We start from the raw sequence: 15,984 nt of genomic DNA on the forward strand, positions 1-15,984 counted from the left end.
GAGGAGGAGGATGGAGCTCGAGCTTCAAGCTGGTGTTCAGTGCAGCGCGCTGCCGCTCCGAAGCCCGTCCGAGTGCGCGGGAGCGCGGGGGAGAGGGCGCGCGCCCACTGCCATGTTGGAATTTCCACACGCGCTCACTCAGCACGGAGCTCGCGACGGGGAGGCGGGGGCGCCTGCGCAAGCGCACTGACTCCACCGCAAACTCCAATCACCACCCCCGTCTCTCTCTCTCTCTCTCTCTCTCTCTCTCTCTCTCTCTTTCTCTCTCTCTCAGCGCTATGTTGGCTTTATGGCTTTAGTTATATTATGGCCAATGAAGATGAACAGGAATGATGGAAAAAGAGAAACTAAATTAGACGGAAACACACAGAGTGTTTATTAGTCATCAACAAAGAAAGGCAGAGTTGGGGGAAGCCCCCCCCCTTTCTGAACAACAACAAACAACAACTACACTGATGTAGAACAGCGGTTCAAGATAGAGTTGTTTACAGTGGTGGTGATGGGAACCAGACATCCGAAGAGTTCAATGCCTCTATACACTGTTAAACAATAAAAGGTTATGGCAGCAGGGGTTCATTAACAGTCAAAGTATGTTTAATTAACGATAAATGTTTCATCAATGACGGTAAAGTGTATAAAACTTTATTTCTTAGAAACAATGCCAGTTACTGCGATTCAACAGTTTCACAGCGCCACTACTCTAAAACGTATTGTATTAAACAACACACTTGTGTTTCCATTGTAACACTTTTTCTGTCATATTGTTTTCCGATTGAACACATTCTAGAGACAGAATGTGGTGCTTTAACACATATGTTTTTAGAGTGTAGCTCAACTACACTGTAAAAGTCTGTTTTCACTGTGAAATACACTGTTAGAAATAAAGGTTCTGTGTAGGTAAATTTTTCATACATCAGGGTACAAACAATGTAAACGTTCCCTCAAAAGGTACAACAGTTGATTTAAGGTCCAGTTGTGCACCTAGTGAAAAGTAAATGGTGTTGTAGACATGGCGACTCCTGGTTCCTATCAGCACCACTATTTAGAAATCAGAATGTGTAACTTTCTCTACAATGAACCATTTCACATCACACCACTCTGTATGACTTTGTTTACATCTCAACGTTTGAACTGTGCATCTATGATAGAATTTTTTTAAATGGGTGGAATTCCCCTTTAAGCACACATTACTTAATCAAATAATTTTAGAAGCTTCTTAACATAGTTTAAAGAAGTAAATCCAACACTGTACCACTGTGAAGAGACCTGAAGCAGTAAATGTACCTGCAGTGGACCATCACATCTGACCACTCTGAATGACTGTTTACATCTCAGTGTTCAAAACACACAGACAATCTGTCCATCTATGCTCATTATCAGCCTTTCAATGAAATGTAATAATGTTTAATAAAAATAACATCTTACTCAGTTCAAATAAGAACAGGTGGGCCGCACTGCAAAACAAAACAAATTATGCACGGCAAGACACAGTAAACAGACATCACGCATGAGAGCAGGCCTCACAGCTTAATGAACGTTTGACTACTAAAATAAAAACATTTCATTTTATCTGGTATGTAGGCTAGTCTTCTACCAGTCTAGGCAAATTCATAGAAGAGCATTTCATTTGCACTCAGCCATTGTATTAAATACAGTCTCTGAATGAGTTTGTATGGAGGCGGCAAACACAGCACTGAGTGATTTAGAAAGAGGCTTTAAATGGGAATCACTGCAGATACAAACTCCCAGATTACTGTGATTAATGATACTGTATAATACAGTTAATAAGAGAAAAGATTAGGATACAAATATACACACTGTCTGGACTCTCACACACACAGCAGCATCTCAGTTACACTACACTCTCAAAAAAGATGGTTCCTCAAGGGTTCTTTAGCCAAGATAATGGTTCTATATAGAACCATGAACACTCAAGGAACCCTTCGCATGATCTTTGCATAGGGAAAGGCTTATTCAGATTGATGGAGAATATGCTGTGGACGGTTCTATATAGAACCTTTTTAAAAAGGGTTCTATATAGCACCAAAAAGGGTTCCACACTCTTAAAACCATGAACACTCAAAGAACTCTTTGCATGATTAAAGGGTTCCTTGCATTGTGAAATAGTTCTTCAGATTGATGGAGAATATGCTGTAAATGGTTCTATATAGAACCTTTTTTGAAAAGGTTCTATATAGCACCAAAAAGGGTTCCGCACTCTTAAAGAAGATTATTCCTCAAGGCTTCTTTAGTAAAGAAAAGTGTTCTTTATGGAACCATGAACATTCAAAGAACCCTTTGCATGATTTCATTGCGAAATGAAAGTGTTCTTCCGATTAACTGAGAATGTGCTGTAGATGGTTCTATATGGAACGTTTTTGAAAGGAGTTCTATATAGCAACAAAAAGGGTCCATCTATTATTTCAAGCTTGACTTAAAACCCTTTTTATAAAGGTTCTATATAGAACCATCTACAGCACATTCTCCATGACTCTGAAGAACTCTTTCATGGTGCAAAGAACCCTTTCATCAGGGTTCTTTGAGTGTTCATGGGTCTATACAGAACCATTTTCTTTACTAAAGAACTGTGGGAAAGACTGGGAAAGTCAAAGACAAGCCTTCATTTATTAACACAGCTATTAGGTATGAGTTATTCATTTTTCAGTGTCAGGAAAAAAGTAGAAAACGTATTTAACAGGAAATGACACAGAAGCCTCAACAGCTACATTTAATATTACATTTCTGCTTCTGACAATCCAAGTAACCCCAAACACATTCAGTGATGTTGAGGTCTGGACTCTGGGGTGGACTGTAAATTTGCACATTTTCTTCTTCTTCTTTTTTTTTTTTTTTGTTTATCTCCTTTTCTCAGTCAGGGCTTCTTGATAGCTACACATCCTTTCACACTCATAGTGTTGAGTTGTCTTCTCATCGTAGAAGGATGGACAGAAACAACTGTGGATGTTTTCAGATCTGAAGAAGAGTGGAGCTTGATTTTCTCCTCTCTCTCCAAGTTGAAACAGTTTAACCCCTGTGTGGTGTTCAGGTCTGTGGGACCCATTTTTAATGTTTCGATGTTTAAAGAAAAAATGATGTGATTTATTATTTCAACCTCAGATTCCTTGGCTTTTGCTAATTTTCTGTGAAGAATAACATATTTCTGTTCACCCCTATACATTTATATTACACATGTGGTGTTGGGTGAACCCACAGGGAATAAAAATGTGGAGGTGCTGTGTCCCTTCACTCTGTTTTCCTCCTACATGGCCTGCTGTTAGTGTGTGTGTGTGTGTGTGTGTGTATGTGTTTGTATATGTGTGTGTGCATGTGTGTGCGTGTGTGTGCGTGTGAGGGTGGACAACAGGCTGCTGACTGGCTATAGCTGCTAAAGGAGAACCCCACACTGGCCTCTTGTGATATTTTAAACATCTGGTATTTTTACATAAATTGTTATGGCTGTATTGATTTAAAAAAAACAATAATACAGTGGGTCCACCAGACCACTGAGCAACAACATCAACACCACATAAGGGTTAAGTACTGTTTATCTGATGGTGACAGTTCTGGTGGTCTATGAGGTGTTGCGGGTGGTTGTTATCAGTCCAATTTTCTCTGTATCTATTAATTACTATTTGAACTCAATTTTTTCACTCATTTTCCTTTGATGTTTCTCTTTCTTATGCAAGTGGATTATCTCATATCTAGTCTCCTCAGAAATATCTCTTAAAAATGAATCACTGCTATTTAACCCCTTAAAATCTCAGACTTATTACACACTAAGGCTTATTATTCAGTAACTACAGGGACTTCAGTGCAAACAAGTGTGTAACAGCACTTTCGGCCCACTGGTACACCCATGACTATATAAGTGGTTAATGGATGTTTGGGCATCCTAAAGTTTGCTTTACATTCTACTGTTATTCTTCTGAATCCTCTCCTCTTTCTCTTTCATTGTGTTTACTTCCATCTGAACTCTTCTTACTTGTGTGTGTGTAAGTGTGTGTGTTTTGTGTCTCTCTTGACGCTGACATTTCATGAGCCATCCTAACATTTCCATCCTTGAAAGACGGTTTGACAAACACGTATAAAGCCTGGGTCAACACTGAAAGCCTTTTCAATGATGAATTCGCCAACCGCCGTCTAGTTTAGCCCAAAACCAGACCCCTCATCCCTCTCACATACACATCCATCCACATAACCGCACAGTTCCTTTTTCAGTTTACATACAGCGAAAAGCTTCAAGAAGTACCTTCACAAAGGGAAGAATAATGTTCTTACTTACTAATATGACAGAAAGCTCCCAGAATCCTCGTGTTTTGCTTCAACTAATTACGTCTCCACTCATGTCCCTTTTTTCTGTTGATCGCTTTGCATGAGAGGCTCAAGTTTAGCATAAATCATGAATATTTCTGCACATTAGCGAGCGAAACGGCGCCCCGGTGTCAGGTGGCAGCGAGAATGAAACGGAGAGAGAACTGCAGGAGAGAATAGGGGGACTGAAGGGGGACACTCTATATCTACTTGACATTTTGAATTGTTTTTAATTAGTATTTTTCAAATCTTTTACTTACACACGCAGACGTGCGTGCTCACACCTGAAAAGGAATTCACCGACACAGGTGCTAATCCCTTTTAATGCCGATGCTGAAATGGTGTAATAATGATAATCTTTTCAAAACATATTAATTTGATTTAAGTTCCACAGTCCTGTGTTGTTTAATCGCCCACAGTACCCACTCTCTTTTTCCACACCGCTAACGTTCAGTCTTAGAAATTGGTTGCATTTTTTGCTTCTTGATCCAAGTAGTTCCAAACACATTCAGTAATGCTGAAGTCAGGCTCTGGGGTGACCAGTCCATTGTTCTGGGAAAAGTGTTAAACTTAAAATAAGGAGAATTGGGGGAGCCGTAGGGTGGATAAAGCAGAAAGCATGTAGCTTTTCCAACAGATGTTTTTAATTCACTCTCAGGAAAAAAGGGGCCCCTTCGCACCTCTTAAAGGCCTATGGACCCATGTCTGCCCTCAAAACATTTGACATTACAGCATCAACACACAATATTTTACCATTATTGACCATATTTTGGTCCAGTCTGTTCTGTTTGTATTTACTGCTACTTATAATGAGCTGCTAGCTGGAAGTACAGCCAGCGTTCATGTTTACAAACATTCTGATTTGGTGTATAAGTAGCTGCTTAGGACTCCGTGGCCTCCAGCGGGCCCCCTAACATCTTCTGGCTTATTACTGTACCCTTATGTTGTCTAAGATGCTTGAGTGAGTGGAAAAAAGAAACTGGTTTATCATGTTTAAAAAAAGAATCTGCAGTGTTATGTGATTTGTTCTGTTTTGTAATTGGACAACAAGAAGTTGTCAATCTGGGCTCTGTCTAACAAAGCAGGTTCAACTTGCTTTCTCATTAAGGTCCAAAACATACCTCACGCAAGGACACAAATGCTTCAAGCTACGCAGACACAGTTTTGCAACGCATAGTTGCGTTCAAAATGTGTTTTCCTGAAGAGTGTGTTCAAAAACATCCATTTTCAGTCACCACTTTCAGTCAACTGCTGTGTTTGTGTGGGCAGGAGGCCAAAATGGAGAAAAAAACGTTGTTTTCAAAAATATACGGATACCTGTGGACGGGGCCTAAAGCATTTATAAAGGTCAAAGAGCAACACCGTCACCACAGCCACCAGGGTTAGATCAAACTAATCTTAAAATTAGCTAGGTGAGCAAGAAATACTGCATAGTGAGACAGACCTCTAGATACTGAAGGCTGAGAAGATTATCTGTATTTTAAGTTGTAACTAATTAGAATCATCCAATCATCAGCAATACAAAAATTAGCCAGTTATTAATAAATTTAGACAGCTAGTGGGAGTCACTGTTATTAGTTAGCCTTCAATGTTACAGTACAGTACAGCTGTCTTCTCACAGTGGAAGGATGGACAGAAGCACCTGTGGATGTTTTCAGATCTGAAGCAGACTGGAGCTTGATTTTCTCCTCTCTCTCAAAGATGAAAGGTGCAATTTGTAAGATTTTTAGTTTAAAACATTCCAAAATAAACTAAAATGATCAACAGAATGTGAAGAAATAACAGTTCTATCGTTTTGTCAAAGACGTCTATGTATCATGTTGCAGAGATCCCGACTGAAGTTAGCATGCTAACCAGCTAGCCTGGCCTGTCATGTCTTGTAATACTACTTTGTACCTCAAGAGGCGATAATGAGTCATTGTAGCGTTGAGTAAATGCAATGATGGCTAAAGCTCTTGGTAAGTAACCATTATCATCAACGCCACAACGCAAAGAAAAGAAGTGACATCAAAACAAAACAAGAATGAACACTGGTGTTGCTTTTCACTGCTGGAGAGCTCTCAGTGAAGAAAGGGATAAAGTTTGATGCTGAACTCACAACGTTTCTTCTAGACTGGTAAGTAAACAGCTGTTATAGCTAACATTGGCTATTTAGTGATAGCGAAGTAGCAAGGAGTGAGGAGGAGGGACTGTGCATTTCCTTTTTTCTTACTATCAAAACAAAAAAGGTTCTATATAGTACAAAAAGGTTCTTTGTAACAATAGCGCACTCTTAAAAAAAATGGTTCTTCAGGGTTCGTTTAGTAAAGAAAATGGATCTATATAGAACCATGAACACTCAAACAGCCTTTTGCATGAAAAAGAATTCTTCTATTTTTACAAGCTTGACATCATAACAGCAGCAGGACCCTTTTTGGTGCTATATAGAACCATACAGAGCACATTCTCCATTAATCTGAAGAATCTTTTCGTGATGCAAAGAACCACTTAATCATGCAAAGGGTTCTTTGAGTGTTCGCGGTTCTATATAGAACCATTTACACCATATTTTCCATCAATTTAAAGAACACTTTTATATAGAACCATTTTCTTAACTAAAGAACCCTTGAAGAACCATCTTTTTTGGGAGTGTGGAACCCTTTTTGGTGCTATATAGAACCCTTTTCAGAAATGCTCTATATAGAACCATCTACAACAAATTATTTGTCAATCTGAAGAACGCTTTTGCAATGTAAAGATCATGCAAAGGGTTCTTTAAGTGTTTGTGGTCCTATATAGAACCATTTTCTTGAGTAAAGAACGCTTGAAGAACCATCTCTTTTAAGAGTGTGGAACCCTTTTTGGTGCTATAAAGAACCCTTTTCAAAAAGGTACTATATAGAACCATCTACAGCACATTCTTATCAGTCTGAAGAACATTTTCACAATGCAAAGATCATGCAAAGGGCTTGTTGCGTGTTCATGGTTCTATATAGCACCATTTTCTTTACTAAAGAACCCTTGAGAAACCATCTTTTTTTAAAAGTGTGGAACCCTTTTGGGGGCTGTATATAACCTTTATCAAAAAGGAGTGTTCATGGTACTATATAGACATCATCTTTTTAAAGAGTCTCTAATAAGGGTGGGCACCATAACTTTTTGGTGATATGTTGCCCCCCTGTTTGGTGGGTGAAGTATGAATTTTGACAGACTGCATCATCTTTAGCTCCTTTAAAAGCTGCATATCTGATGGGGACAGTTCTGGTGGTCAGTGAGGACCTACAGGTGGTTGTTAAGGAGTCCCATTTTCTCTAATCATTTATTATGACTATGATTTCCTTAATGCATGCGGATCCTATGTATCTTATATTTCAGTGAATAATGTATATTTAATGGCCGCTTTGACTTGAAATTAAATAAACTAATGGTGGTCTCTGACTTTTGCACAGTACTGTAGCCTATATTTACAGCACGAGGCGCTCTGCTCCCTCGCCCTGGAGGCCAGAGAGGAGAGGCCACCCGCGCGGCATTGTGGGGGTTAGAATGTGGTGACATCAGAGGAAATGTCAGAGATTGTGGGAGGCGGAGTTAAAGAGGGGCTCAAAGCCCAACTGACATTTTTGGACCGTTTGAAAGGTCAGTCTGAGTGTATAACTGTAGCTGTTAGACGGAAATACAGGTAAGCAGGAGAAGAGCTGAAGAAGTTCGCCTTTCTCTTCAGTAACTTGATGCTATTTTTGTGACTTGTAGCTTCAGGTAGCTTAGCGTGAGCTGAAGCGACACACGCGCACTTTGCTATTCTGGTGTTTATTAGTTTCACTGCTATAGTAACCGATTAATGACTCACCACAGCTCCTGAAACGGAGCGGGGATAAAAGCAGATTTCTGTCTGACAACTTCATCTGAAGTCCGCGTGCCGTCTGAGACAGGCTCTATGTAAATGAGCTTGGCTCTGATTGTTAATTAGGGCTTTGGCGGATCAGTATTCATGAGCGCGTGCGGCGCGCTGCTCTCGCCGGGCGCGTGCGTGCCACGACGTGTCGAGGGGGGAGCGCTGATACGGCCGCAGTGGCCGCGAGGAACGCGACGCGTAGCCCGCGCGCGCCGGAATACTGATGAGCGGGGTGAAAAAGGCAGCGGTCCACGAGGAGGGCCAGCCGTTCCCCTCGCCTAACCCAGCGCCATCTCACAAGACTCCCCTCAAAAGCATATTAAATGTGAGCATGTCACTCTCTCTCTCTCTCTTTCTCTCTCTCTCTCTCTCTCCGTCTCTCGCATAAGTTTGTATTAATACCTTTGCGGGCTATCTTTGTTAACTTAAGCGTTCCTGTATCTATAAAGGGGTACTCCACCAAAATTTAAAATCTACCATTACAACAACTGTTAAAATGCCTTCTCCACTGCTAAAAAAAATGTTGGGCCTGCTCAAGCTGGATAAGCTGGTAGATTAACAGACCAGCTTTTGTTTGAGTTTGAGGTTTAGTTGGTCAACTGTAATGACCAGCATGACCAAGCTGGTCAACCAGCATGGCCAGTATGACCAAGCTAGTCAACCAGCGTGACAAGTATGATGAAGCTAGTCATCCGGCATGACCAGTCTGACCAAGCTGGTTGACCAGCATGACAAAGCTAGTTAACCAGCATGACGACTATGACCCAGCTGCTCCACCTGCATGACTAAACTGGGTGACCAGTGTGACCAAGATCTTTAAACCAGTTTGACCAAGCCAGTTAGCCAGCATGACCAAGTTGGTCAACCGCAATGACCAAAATAGTCAACCAGTGTGACCAAGCTAGTCAAGCAGCATGACTAGTTTGACCAAGCTGGTTGACCAGCATGACCAAACTATTTGACCAGCGTGAGCAAGCTGGTTGACCAACATGCGCAGCATGACCAGTATGACCAAGCTAGTCAACCGCAAGACAAGTATGATAAAGCTAGTCATCCAGCATGACCAGTCTGACTGAGCTGGTTGACCAGCATGACTAAGCTAGTTGACCAGCTTGACCAGTATGACCCAGCTGCTTGACAAGCATGACTAAACTGGGTGACCAGTGTGACCAAGATCTTTAAACCAGTTTGACCAAGCCAGTTGGCCAGCATGACCAAGCTGGTCAACGAGTGTGACCAAGCTAGTCAAGCAGCATGACTAGTTTGACCAAGCTTGTTGACCAGCATGACCAAGCTATTTGACCAGCGTGAGCGAGCTGGTTGCCCAACATGACCAGTATGACCAAGCTATTCAACCAGCATGACAAGTATGACAAAGCTTTTCATCTGGCATGACTATTTTCACCAAGCTGGTTGACCAGCATGACTAAGCTAGTTGACCAGCTTGACCAGTATGACCCAGCTGGTTGACCAGCATGACTAAACTGGGTGACCAGTGTAACCAAGATCTTCAAACCAGTTTGACCAAGCCAGTTGACCAGTATGACCAGCATGACAAAGCTCTTCAACCAGCATGACCAAACTAGCAGACCAGCTAAACCTTCAAATTCAAATAAAAACATACTCTATTTTGTTCAAGCAGCTAAGTTGATCTACCAGCTTAACCAGCTGGATGTCCAGCTTGGACCATCTGAAACAAACTACCAACAAAAGCTGGTTTTAGGTGAATGTTTCAGCAGGAGTGCTCCCTACAGTTGTGCTTCAGGAGTCTCGAGAGTGAGAGTTTCTGGTTTAAAGCCCAAGAAAACCCCCTTCTGATGATGTTTCATGAAAGTGGGAGGACGTTTTAAAAGACACTTAACAACTACAAGGCCTTTGGGACGGATGCTTGAGGGCGGGCTGTTACATATTTATTATGAATGTATTTATTTATATACATTGTAGATACTGTATTTATAAGCTTCTACATTAGCGGCTATGCAAAAAGTCAGGGTTTTTATTGCTCTGTAGAGGATCCCAGTGGTTGTATGATATATTTGCATAATATATGCTGGGTATTGTATGGAAAGTATATTTCTGGACAAAACAATAATACTGTCAAATCAGTGAGCCTGAGAGATACAAATCTGCGCTACAGAGCACTGCATAACATGAATAACATGCTAGTTTTAGTCTGGAATGCCCATTTAATCTTTTACCCACCAATTTCCAAAGATTTTGTCTTTTTTAGTGAAATAGTCATACATGATGCCCAGAAGGAACTAGCTCTGATATTCATATTCATCCCATGGTAAGACCTGACAAGCAACAGAACACATGCAATCATAACTGCAGCTTTTCTACCGATGCACATTTATGAACACTGTCGGTTGCGTAGTGTCTGTTTAGCCTTACATCACTGCTTTCAGGTAACCGAAGCTACAACAGCCAGAATACTAGCTAACAAACTCTTAGTTTAAGGGCAAGTTTATGGTTGAAAAAAGTGTCATGCTAAAATACTCATTCATAATTCACACAATAACCCGAGGACGTGATGTAGTCGAGCTGTTTTTATGCTCGCAGTTATACAAGACCTTTTTGAACCTGCAACTGGATGTAGTTCTGTGCCTGGTGGAAGCATTGGGAGGTCACTTTTGCACTCTATTTTACTTTAGAAGCACACTTTTCTGTAAAAAGGAACTCTTGAAAACTGGACAACATGTTTAGAGGAAAATGCCTGACCATACTTTTAACCTCAGAAAGCAAATGGAAATCTTTTTGCAATGCCTTTTCAAGTGAAAGCAACACTTTTTTTGAGAAAATGCAGCCAAATGTCCCCATAAAGTGCTCAGATTCTTCATGTTTTCTGTCATCCTGGGGCTTTGGTCCCAACAAAGAGCTAAATACGTGGCCACACATGAATAAACTCTCTTTCATTCCATTGGCATACGTGTTGGAGCCTTCATAACATTACAGGTTTCCTTCCTGCACCTTCCTAAGCATCAAAATCCAACTCTCTCTCAGCCATTTTCACATATTTTCCAACATACTTGCGCCATAAATATGCACACGGGTCAAAGAATCATCTTTTCACAGCGCACTAGTTTTTTTTTTTTGGTTTCAATAGCTCGGCCCTCTCAGCAGCCAGGCCCAGGGCTCAGCGGAGGCCTGCGTGTATGGACGAGCTTGAGAGGGCAGAGAGGATGAACAGATCAAAACGAACGGCGAGCTGAAAAAAAGGAGAGATGAAGTCACTCGGCACTCCGCTATAGCCTTGACAGTAACCTCTCGGAGGAAAGAGCGGGAAAGACAGTCTAAACTAATACATGTTTTCTTCACTTTTCTGCTGCCAGTGCATCAGGGAGATACACATTTTCTATGCTATTGTGCAGACAACAAAACTAAAGCAATTCAGTGCCCGGCTCTCTCCACTCAGGCTGTAAGGCTTTCTGAGGAGCTAGCTGCTAACGTATAGGTAGCTATGCAGCTCGGAGCAGACTGGGTCAGCGGCTTTGTGCAGGCTTTAGTGAGTATCACATCAGACCAGACAGCATTGTTTCAGTTCTGATTACACTCTTAAAAATAAATGCTGTGAAGGTTTCTTGGAGCAATGCCACAGAAGAACCACACTGCAAAAAAGTTAGCTGTAAAGAATGACAGTAAATTACTGGATATTGGTTGCATTTGTTTCACAGTAACTTGCTGTACCATATTAACGGTAAATAACCGTAAAGTAGCAGATGTATAGTGTGATGTCACAGTCACCTGCACCACAAGATTACTGTAGCTGCATTCTGCTGGACACTTACAGTAATAATCTGTAATTAAAATGTCTTGTAATTTTACATAACTGTAAAAGTGATGCAGTTCAGTGGAAAGTAATTTACCGTAAATTTACATTTGAAAAAAATGGACATTGTAAATTTACCAGCTCTATAAATATGCTTATATATACACATTTATTCACCATGTTTTGTACTGTTCATGGATAGAATATCACTTAAATGTACATACACATTGTATGGGTAATTTAACTCAAAATAATATTATAATTAGTAGAAACATGACCTGAAACATATATCTACCCTGATAGCAAGGGGATAGGGGGCCGCTTCTGGCCTGCTGATTGCAAAGCTGGTGGTCCACTGGCCTTTATTCCTTAGCGTTTTCCAGGCAACCCACCAGTGGTTAAGCAGAGTGTTAGACAAAATTCCACTTATCATCACTCATTTTCCACTCACAGTCCTATTTACTTAATATTCCTTCCTTCATTTCTTTAGTTATACTTTGCAGATTAGTTTAGTTAATCATTTTTGTTTGGCACAGTGTCAGCATCATTTTAAATTAGGCCTAGTCATAATTTTTTCTCTCTCAGTTTTGTGTTATATTTGTCTTAGTTTTCCTAAATAAAAGGCTCTGCACATTTAAAATCTGTTTGAAGAAATTAAAAACTAGTTTTTAGAGCTTGTATGCAGGACAATAATCTGGGAGGTCTGAGGGTGGCCCAGCAGGGGCAAACAGTCAGTGGGGTGCCAACTTTATCAAGCCAGCAACCGATATATGCTTGGTATCTGCAATACCAATAAATGATAACATTTTTTGACAACACCTCAGTGTTCCAGCATTTAAACAATCAAAATTAAAAAATACTAAGTAAAATTTTAAAAGTCTTTAAAACAACATAAATTAATTGTCAGAATTAAAGCACTTAAAAATAAAAGCAAATATTTTATTAAAATGGTTACGGTTCTCAGTTGTTGTAATATTCCACAATGCTGTGCAGTACAACTCAATGGCCACACAGCAGATAGTACAAAGCACAGCCATAACACACAGGAAGCAGCTCAGAAAAGCACTGATAAACATCAAGTTCATTTAGTGAATTTACCACATAGACCCCAATGGGGCCTCGAGCCCTCAGACTGTACAAGTGGCCTTATTGTTTTTTATTTTGTAATTGTGTTTTATATGGCCATTCTAAAAGATCTGTTTAAGCAAGGGAATTGAGCTCATGGTCGGCTCTGGTTCCATGAATTTATTGCTCTTGAGCGCCCTCTCTGGTGCAGCACCAACAGCCTGTGGAAATTTCACTTCAGTAACTCCAACCTTTGCATTTGCACGCATCACCACAGCGTTGGAGATCCCAACAACAAAGCACTGATAACTTCATCATCACAAAAGCAAGTTTTGTTTTTGAAAAACACAAGTGTTCATGCCAAACTCTCTAACTCCCTAACTCCCATAGCTTTGCATGCTGGAGGTTGTGGTTCAAATCTCTGTTTGGACTATAAAGGTAATACTTTTGACTGCCTTGGAAAACCCTTAACAACACTGGTTTCCTTTGAAAAATGATTATACTGTCTCTCTTGATAAGAAAGTCTGCAATTCGCTGTAAATTAAATTAGGTTTCAGTTGGGTCCAATGAACCCCGGCACCTAAAAATGTCTGTGGACGGGCCTGGTTTTCAAGATAAAAGGTGGGAAGTGAAATAAATTATAACTAAGCTAGTAATGTTAGCTGAGGTACTCGATGATTAGCAGTTGTCTGTTTATCTTCACTGCCTTTCTCAGTGTGCATTTCATGTCACATCACCTACTATGGTTTTTTGTGGTCTAGTTCGAGATTCAGTTTTATGCAGTAATAGAGAGATGCTGAGCTCAGACCCAGTGACACCCGGTGATGCTGACTGGCGGCAGTGGTTTGTGTGCCTTAATTAAAAACAATAGTTTTTAGAATTGTGGATGCTGTGTGTCGTCCGCCTGACAAATCCAGTGTCCTTTTTTGGGGGGTGCGGGGGATTTATAGAATTGTTTTTCAATACATCTTTACAAATTCAAATATCAGCATTTACTGAAATGTCATAGGGCTTTGTCACCCACTCTGGTGGAAATGGAAACTCTCCTGGATATACTTAATATGTAACTCTTAAAGCTGGAGGGAATGTGTAATCGCACACTTAGTGCAAGAACATTTTGTAACTCTGATTGAGCGGATCAGCACATTTACAGAGTTTTCATTTAAGAGCTCAAAACTTAGTGAAGGACGTGTCTTCTGAGGGTTTAAAGGAACAGTATGTAATACTGGCAGCAAGTGTTTAAAATGGGTACTGCAGACCAAATTCAAAATGTTGGAGAGAGTTGTTTGCCCTGCTCCCTCCTCCCTCACACGGGTCGCCAGGTTGAGGACACTGATCCTACACAAATGAGCACAAGATGAGCGCAAGGTTAATCTTTGACAAGGGCAAGCGACAGCGAGGCCTACGAAGTAAGTTGATCAGCTAGTGTATAAGTATTGTTTGCGAATTATAAACCAGCTCGTGCATTTTTTATAACTCTGTCAGTGTTAGCTAGACGCATGGCTGGCTATGTACGGTAGCCAAAGCTAAGCCCATAATCCTCCAGTGTGACTGATGGCAGTTAACACTAGCATGTGTTAGCATGGTGGCTTTAGCCAACACTAGTCGGGATCACTTCACTGACCATGTCTTAAATACTGGCTGCCTTGATAAGCCTTGCTAGCCATGATAAATTGGTTAAGGTTAGCTAACCTTAGCTGAAACTTACTGCTTACCTGTTCAGAAGAAAATTAGCCAACTCAGCATCCATCTTAAAGTCATTCTGGGCTCTGAGCTGTCGCCATCTTTCAAATGTATCGCCTATATTTACACACATCTTTGGTCATGGGGCGTTTTATAAGGATGCTAAGGGTTTTTGGGTCCAGGAGAGTCTAACGTTATTTCTGTTTCTTTAGTTTGTTCGCTTGCATCCATGGCTGCATCATGCTGTGTTTGCCAACCAATTTATTTCATATCTGGCAACCCAGGGTGTTGAAATGGTACTGGGAAATGGGCAGTAGGCAGGATCACAGGCCAAAACACAAAGACTTTCTGCTCCAGAACAGAAATTTCAAAGGAGCTGGCTGTGGTGTTGTGGTGTGTATTTCAACTTAGCATGTTTCCTGAATCTCTGATGAAATATTATGGTCATTTTTTGATTTAGTACAGTACATATATTACATATGGTTCCTTTAAGTGAATTATCTACTATTATCATTACTATTATATATTATATATTTTTATCAGTGTATTGCTGATTCTGCATTTGAGACCTAAACATTAGCCTGTGTATGTGACGTTAATATGTAAAGATGTATAACATTGTCCGAAAAAAAACTCTTATTATTTTAGGCTTTGCAGGGCAACCAAACATTACAATTTAGTATGTTTTTAATGCTTCGTCTTTCAATTGTAACAAAAAATCGTACATAGTGGAGCTGTAAAAAAATAAATTACTGACATTTATTGATAATTTTTGTCGTACTTTATTGATTGTTCAAAGTGTCTTATCATTCTTGTCCTCAAAATGTTATTTCCCATTTGTTATTGTGTTTAAAAGTTAGGGTTTGCTCTTGGCGTGGGCAGAGCGGCAGAAGGAAATACTCTCTGGGAGAGAAATTTAAAGCGAGAGTGATGCGTTTGTGTGTTTGGTCTGCGTGTATCCTGAAGAATTCCTGGGGGATTCTGCCCCCTAATGGGACGGCTTTGTTAATACAATAAAGTCTTTGCTCGGAGCCTCGAAAAGACCCGTGAAAACCAAACTTCCATCCAGCCGGAACACATCAAGTCATGATTATATATAAACAGGCTCACAAATAAATTAATAACTACATGTGGTGGAGAACTTAGGCTGAGGATAATAAAAGGTCACTACTATATTGATTCATGTTGCTTTTTTTCTTTTTTTTTTGTTTTTTACACAAGTCCTCTGGCAATGTCAGATCTCTCTCTCTCTCTCTCTCTCTTTCTCTCTTTCTCTCTCTCCTTG

The sequence above is a fragment of the Colossoma macropomum genome, unplaced genomic scaffold, assembly GCF_904425465.1.
Source record: "Colossoma macropomum unplaced genomic scaffold, Colossoma_macropomum, whole genome shotgun sequence".
Lineage (NCBI taxonomy): Eukaryota > Metazoa > Chordata > Actinopteri > Characiformes > Serrasalmidae > Colossoma > Colossoma macropomum.